The sequence below is a fragment of the Nicotiana attenuata genome, unplaced genomic scaffold (assembly GCF_001879085.1).
Source record: "Nicotiana attenuata strain UT unplaced genomic scaffold, NIATTr2, whole genome shotgun sequence".
NCBI lineage: Eukaryota > Viridiplantae > Streptophyta > Magnoliopsida > Solanales > Solanaceae > Nicotiana > Nicotiana attenuata.
The window spans coordinates 141,820-149,929 of record NW_017671470.1 but is presented as its reverse complement, the minus strand read 5'-3'; the positions used below and the strand labels follow the sequence as shown (position 1 = coordinate 149,929).

The 8,110-nt window shown below is 38.2% G+C and overlaps 1 protein-coding gene across 2 annotated transcripts in view; it reads right to left on the bottom strand.

Annotated features, from left to right (window-relative positions):
- LOC109208482 (small ubiquitin-related modifier 1-like) overlaps window positions 1-7,528 on the bottom strand; it is a 10,644-nt gene extending 3,116 nt beyond the window's left edge. For both annotated transcript variants that reach the window (XM_019371599.1, XM_019371600.1), the window contains exon 1: window positions 7,312-7,528. The gene's annotated coding sequence lies outside the window, so the exon portion shown is untranslated. The remainder of the gene's footprint in view (window positions 1-7,311) is intronic.
- Window positions 7,529-8,110: the final 582 nt, after the last annotated feature.

Sequence of the window (8,110 nt, the reverse complement as noted above, 5' to 3'; positions counted from 1 at the left end):
GAGCATCCCAGTTTTTGGCCTAGCTTCTCGGGGATTATACCGGTGAAGTGTTCAATCCAAAGACCAAGAATCTTCAGCTCGGGAAAATCAGTGATGAAATCCGGTATAGAACCATGTAATTTATTCATGAAAAGGTTGAAAAGCCTTAGCTGCTGAAGATTAATGAGCTCAAATGGGATTTCTCCTGTAAGTGCATTGGCTGAAAGATCAAGATTAAGGCAGTGAGGTTGCCTAATTCTTTAGGAATTTGACCTGAGAGAAGATTAATATGCAGAAAAAGTGTGTTCAACAATTTCAAGTTCCCTAATTCAAGAGGAATTGGACCATCTAATTCAGAATTGCAGATGGGTTTGTTTGGGCAGAAGGTCGGATGATTTGGAGAAGAAAGAATGAGGAAATGTGGGCTCCACCAGTTAAATTAAAAAAAGAAAAAGAAATAAACATAATTTTGAAAGGCTTCACTTGCTGCAAGGCGAGTGTAGAACACACCATTTGCCATGTCACTCTGAAGGGTTTAAGTGATACACTGAAAAATAATTTGAGGTGTCTACTTGATAAATAGGTCTGTTGAGGTGTTCAAATGACCGTTGTGGACAACTTGAAGGGGCCATTTATGTATTTCGCCTTTCACAAATGAATCTCACACGTCCCCTATCATTGTGTATTTTTCTATTTACAGGGAACATGCTCCTAAAAACCCTAATAGTACAAGTGCAGAGAATATTCACTAGAATATTCTCTTTAATTCTGTCTGAGGGCGATGCAATCTTCTGTTTTGTGCTTGTGTTCCTGGTGAAACTCACAGAGAGCGTCGGATTTTCTAGTGTTCGGATCTGATCTCATCTTTGGCGGCCACCTCACTTTTGTTTCGTGTTTCTCAAGAGCGTAGACTATTTCTGCAGGCGACACACAAAAACTGTGAGCAAATAATAAAGGAGGCATACCTCTTTCATTTCGATGAGTCCCTATCCTTGGTCTGGATCGGCCTTCTTCATAGCGGAGGGAGGTTGCGGCAACCGCCCTGACATATAGTTGGTGGCATTCCCTGTTAGTCGCAAAATCGGATGGTATCTTCTGGTACTATTCTTCGTTCTATTTTTGGATTCGGCTTGTACTAAGGTTAGCCAGTGAGTTGTTCCGTTGAGATTGTCCTCGTCTGCTCGGACCTCGGCACAATAAGCATTGTGTATTCCATCCCAAGTGGCTGGAGGATAGTTCATCAGTTGGCTCAATAGTTTTCTAGTTGCTCTTGAACCCTCTCTACTCAGCCTGTTCTGAAAAGTTACGACCGTTATCCCTTTAGATACGTTTGGTAGAGTCGATCTGTTTACCGAGGGTTCGAATCCCTCTCTTTCCGTACCTTCGCTTAATTCACCAATTTTACTAACAACAAGGGCTCAAATAGCAATGGATACCATTATTCCAACAGCTAGACCCTTCTGATCTAAAGATATAGATTCTCAATTCCTAATTGCTGTGACGCGTAAAATAGAATACTCAAAAATAATCATAATCAAAATACTGGAAAGAAAAGAGTAGACAAGGAATGAAAATAGATCCTTGGTCTATGATACAAAAATGGGGGAAATCCAGATCAAACTCGGATTTATCTTACTTAACCTTAGGTTAATTTACTTCGCCTAAAGGGAGAAAATTTTCCGAACCTCGGTTTCAGTCTGAGGTTTAAGTCTGACGAGAATAATATTCTACGACTAGCAATTCATTTATTTTCAAACCGTACCCATTTACTATCTATTATTTNCCTTTAAATCGATAAATAATAAAATTAAAAACTAAAAAATATATTTTAAATTTTTTTTTTGGGGGAGGGGGGTCGGGGCTGGGGGCAGTAAAACGAAAAAAAACAAAAATTTAAATTACAAAAAAAAAAAGTAAAAAAAAAATTGTGCGGGAGGGGGGGTGCAGAAAAATGAAAAAACAGAAATTTGAAATTACAAAAAAAAAAATTTAAGGTAAAAAAAAAAATTTTTTTAAGCGGTGGGGTGGGGGGGGGGGGGAGTGGAGGGGTAGTAGGGTGGATGGTAACGGAAAAACTGAAATTTAAAAAAAAAAACTTTTTTTGGAAAGGAGGTGGGGTGGGTTGGTGAAGGTGAGAAAGGTTGAGAAGGAGCTTTGGAAAATGTTTTCCCTTCTTTTGATAAGGAAAACATTTTCATCCAATTGGAGGAAAATGAATTGATAAGAAAAATATTTTCCAAAACATTTAAGCCAACCAAACATGGGAAAATTGGAAATCCTTCATACCAAACACACCCTTAGTGTACAATTGTTTTTCTCTTAAAAAGTAAGAGAAAAACATTAATAACTTAGATTACAGAAATATTTAAGTTACATACTATGTTTGTATCGAACAAATCTCGTCCGTACTTTATTATTTGATGGACATATCGAATTAAATCGTAACTTTATAAAAGGAATTTTTCTATAGATACAAAATTAAGATAATATTTAGCTGGTTTAGTTTGGTTTACTATTAACAAAAAATAACTAGATATTTTATAAAAAATAAACAAATCCGGTTAAAAGTTTATTTATAAACAAAAGTTATGGACAGTGGCGTAGGCACCTTGCTTGAAGCGGCGTCACGTGACACCGCTTCGTCGAAATTTTTATAATTTGTATGTAAAAATAATAAATACTGTGCGGATGTAGTCGGGCAGTGGCGATAGCATGCAATAAATATACCAGGAATCAAAGACGAGAATGTAGCATTCAATATCAATGAATAGCATTAAATGGCATTTAAGTAAATAGAATGAATGAGTCACCCAAGAAAGGATGGAATAAGTGAATGTTCTTTCTGACAATGATGAATGATAGGCAACCCCTTGAATACTTGTGTTATTCTCGAATCTAGTGAAAAAGTATAGACAAGAGTCTCAGTGAAAAGGTGATGTTTGTATATTAGCAATAAAACCCGATTCTCTTTCTCAAGTCAAAATGTATTTTCACAAAGGCGAAATACATAAATGAGCCCATCCAAGTTGTCCACAACGGTCATTTGAACACCTCAATAGACCTATTTATCAAGTAGACACCTCAAGTGTATGTTAAGTAAATCAAATAGACACCCCGGTACAGCATACCAGATGCGTGAGTTACACTTGCCAAATGAGCCAATCAATGAATGACACGTGTAATTTGTAATTAAAACTTAACACAAATTAACCAAAAAAACAAAATAAATTTAAAGATCAGTTCTTTCTTTTTCTAATTTATTTTCTCTTTCTTTTTTTCTCCTCTCTCATCGACCTCCCCTCTTCCCAAAACCTACCCTAGTTTGGTTTGCCGAAAAGAATGGAGATCGCCGGTAATATTTTTAAGAAATGTAAGTTTGATATTTTTACCTCTACAATAGAAATTTAAGTTTGATATCACAATTTTATAATCTGATTTTAGAAAACAAATAGTATCATCGGCGATGCATCGTCGGCGATCTCTGGTTCTACGGAGCCGTCGAATATTAGGTGGGGCCGGTGGTACAGTTTGATAGAACTGGATATGTCCACCGGTGGGTTTGTTTGGGCAGAATTGGACCCAAGAGGAAATTCTTGAGTAAAATCAAGATTCTAAGTTGTTTTGAGGCACACAAGTCTTTAAGAATTGTACCAGTGAGCTTGTTTGATGACAAATCCAACTCTTGGAGCATCCCATTTTGGCCTAGCTTCTCGGGGATTATACCGGTGAAGTTGTTCATCCAAAGACCAAGAATCTTCAGCTCGGGAAAATCAGTGATGAAATCCGGTATAGAACCATGTAATTTATTCATGAAAAGGTTGAAAAGCCTTAGCTGCTGAAGATTAATGAGCTCAAATGGGATTTCTCCTGTAAGTGCATTGGCTGAAAGATCAAGATTAAGGCAGTGAGGTTGCCTAATTCTTTAGGAATTTGACCTGAGAGAAGATTAATATGCAGAAAAAGTGTGTTCAACAATTTCAAGTTCCCTAATTCAAGAGGAATTGGACCATCTAATTCAGAATTGCAGATGGGTTTGTTTGGGCAGAAGGTCGGATGATTGGTAGAAGAAAGAATGAGGAAATGTGGGCTCCACCAGTTAATTAAAAAAGAAAAGAAATAAACATAATTTGAAAGGCTTCACTTGCTGCAAGGCGAGTGTAGAACTACACCATTTGCCATGTCTACTCTGAAGGGTTTAAGTGATACCACTGAAAATAATTTGAGGTGTCTACTTGATAAATAGGTACTGTTGAGGTGTTCCAAATGACCGTTGTGGACAACTTGAAGGGGTCCATTTATGTATTTCGCCTTTCACTAAAATGAATCTCACACGTCCCCTATCCATTGTGTATTTTTCTATTTACAGGGTAACATGCTCTAAAAAACCCCTAGTAGTACAAGTGACAGACGTAANAAGTTCACTAGAATATTCTCTTTTAAGTTCTGTCTGAGGGCGATGCAATCTTCTGTTTTTGTGCTTGTGTTCCTGGTGAAACTCACAGAGAGCGTCGGATTTTCTAGTGTTCGGATCTGATCTCATCTTTGGCGGCCACCTCACTTTTGTTTCGTGTTTCTCAAGAGCGTAGACTATTTCTGCAGGCGACACACAAAAACTGTGAGCAAATAATAAAGGAGGCATACCTCTTTCATTTCGATGAGTCCCTATCCTTGGTCTGGATCGGCCTTCTTCATAGCGGAGGGAGGTTGCGGCAACCGCCCTGACATATAGTTGGTGGCATTCCCTGTTAGTCGCAAAATCGGATGGTATCTTCTGGTACTATTCTTCGTTCATTTTTGGATTCGGCTTGTACTAAGGTTAGCCAGTGAGTTGTTCCGTTGAGATTGTCCTCGTCTGCTCGGACCTCGGCACAATAAGCATTGTGTATTCCATCCCAAGTGGCTGGAGGATAGTTCATCAGTTGGCTCAATAGTTTTCTAGTTGCTCTTGAACCCTCTCTACTCAGCCTGTTCTGAAAAGTTACGACCGTTATCCCTTTAGATACGTTTGGTAGAGTCATCCTTACTCAGTCGAGGGCGGGGAAGCCCCTTAGTCTCTCTCCCAGGGACTACTTAATGGCAAATAAGTCGTTTACTCTCGCCTCGGCCTTCTTGGCTCCAGCATGGGCGGTTACGAACTTATCGGCCATTTCTTCGAAAGTTTCTGTGGAGTGGGCTAGTAGCTGCGAGTACCATGTTAATGCCCCGCCCGTGAGGGTTTCACCAAACTTCTTCTGCAAAATGGAGGACATTTGTTCCTTAGCGAAGTCATTACCGTTCACGGAGGTGACGTAGTGAGTCACATGATCTTCAGGATCGGTCGTTCTGTCGTATATCCTGAGGTAGGGAAGCATTTTAAAGGTCTTTGGTATAGCATGCGGGACTGCATCATCGTTGTACGGCTGCTCTACAAACCTGTCGACGTCCTTTTTTGGCAACAACTTAGGAGCGCCCGGTATCTTGTCAATTCGTTCTTGGTGTTCTTTCATGTGATCCCGTAGTGCCATGTTTTCAATCTCCATTTCTTCAATCCTCTTTAGAATGACAGCGAGGGTGTTGTCACCTGCACTATCACTAACATTGTGAGTTATACATGTCGTTGGAGGGAGGGGTCGGTTGCACCACTCATCTGTTTGTTGTATTATGCAGGCCCTTGCGGTTTCTGCAGTCATGCCTGGAGCGAGTTTATTGAGGATGCTTGCTAGCGTGTCGGTCAATTATGCCTCGAGGAATTTTTTCACAGTTGGAGGCGTTCCCTCCTCTGTAGACGTGGAGGTCCCTTTTCCGCTGGGTTTTGTGATGCTGCAGTGCGGGGGTGGTGACCTATCTCACCTAGGGGATGTGTTGGGCATCGTGTTCCCACCTACTGTTTCGCAACTTTCGTTGATGATATTCATGAGGTTGGTTGGGAAGTCACTTGTTATTTTTATCCTTTATCCTTGGTTACATGCCATGTAGGATTTTGTATTCACAAAGAAAGGAGAAAGGAGATCTAGGTTTTTTTTTTTGATACTAGTGACTTGCGTTAGTAGATCTAGAGGAAACTAAAAATTTAATTAAGAAGTCCCCACAGACGGCGCCAAATTGTTTGACCATAAAATACGGATCTTGTTTCAAATAATTAAATTTATATAAATGAGGGTTAATTGTCACACCTCCTTTTTTCATTTACTACACCCCCGGAAAGTGTATAATAAAACGGAGTTTTTCCAATTAAAGGACAATCGAAACTGGATTCGTTTATTAAGAGATTCAGAGTCACCACTTGGGAGATTTATGGTGTCCCAAGTCACCGGTTTGAATCCCGAATCGAGGAAAAGGGTTTGACTCTGTTTAACAGTCGCGAACCAGAAATCCGAGTAAGGAATTCTGTTAACCTAGGAGAAGGGGTTAGGCACTCCCGAGTTCCGTGGTTCTAGCACGGTCGCTCAACTGCTATATTTGGCTAAAGTCTGATTTTAATACATGATATCCTATTGCAATTTTAGAATTGTTTAACCGCTTTTAATTAGTTTTTATGAAAGTGAACGTCGTTTAAGAGCGTGTTTTTGGATCACGTCACATGAAATGCACCCGGATCCTTGACACCTCTTATTCAACATTTTGGGATTTGGATTTGGGTGGCATGAAATGCACACCCGTAGTTAAGAAGGTAAAATTATTAAAAAGCGCGCCTAAGTGGCTAGCGTCTTGTTAACTTTGCGGGAGGCCATGAAAATTCGCTAAATGGCACGTCCCGAATTTCTAAAATATTTTTAATAAAGCAATTAAAGAGGGCCACGCAATTTGTGATTTCATTTGGCGCGGCGCACCTCATTTTTATTTTAAAGGATCGCAATTACGTCACGCGAACGTGTAAATAATCACGATGATTAGATTAAGCCATTAATAAATGAGAAGGCAACAAACTAAAACGATCACACATTATCAAATTTGATCTCAAATTGAGACTTATAATCCTTATGTTGTGGTAGTCCTCAAGAAGACAGTTACATCAGACGTCATTTGATTAAAAACCAACCGAAATATATTTTAAAAATTTCACTAAACAGATGCATGATCTAATACACATAAAACATCCAAATTTCGGACTGAATATTCGCAAATTCAACATATAATGTATGGAAATTTTTTTTAAAAGATGAAAAGGCAGCAGGAACACATGATCAATTTTTTTTTATATGTGAAAAGGCAGCAGGAACACAAAAACACATGGATAATTTCAACCATTATACAGTAGGCTACTTCATACTAAGATTTTATCAACATAAACTCAACCAACAACTAAGCACAAGCAATATATCAGTAAAATGATTAAAGATAATGAAATTGGACCTTTATAGCTTCACTGCAAATTGGTTACAACAGCAAATATCGAGCGCAAGATTAGATTTCGACCGGAAATTTTGCCCAACGACCACGCCAACTTGACGGCGAACTACAACTACGAACTCGACGGAACCGGATTCGGATGAACGAGAACCTCCCCAGTCCCCTCTTTCGTTCCAGATCTCCCCCCATTGTAGTGTCTAATTGTGTGTATATATGCAAAAAATGGTGAATTATTTTTCAAGAAAGAATCCAGATAAGTGTGTGTGAGTGGTCCTACTAAAGGAATACTTTTTTGTTCTTTTTTTTTTTTTGGCCTTGCTATGGCATCTGGCGTGTGTGTGTTATTGTGCAGGTGAGAATTTGTTATGGAGAGATAAGGTGGTGGGGTCCACATTTTATTTTATTTTTCTTTGCACCTTTTGTTTTCTTCTTGGATTGCTTTCACGTTTTTTCCCTATTTTTTTTTTGTTTTTGATTGACTTTCTTTTCTTTCTTTATTTTTTAGTTAATAAAAATATATTTTGGAAGCTTTTCTTTCTTTTGAGAATAAGAACACAATTAATATGTAAAATTGTGACTATTTTTGTTGTTTTCAAGATTATATAAAAATAAAAATAATGTACTATTTTTGTTTATTTTTTTTTAAATTTATGAAAGATACGTAAACTCAAATATTTTATAACTTTATTTTTTTGACGAAATAAAGTAAAAGAGTCAAAATTAGTTGAAAATAAAGGTATTAGGCCTAAAACTAAATATTTACATGACTAAAAATAATAAAAAAATCGTTGGGGAAGGGTAC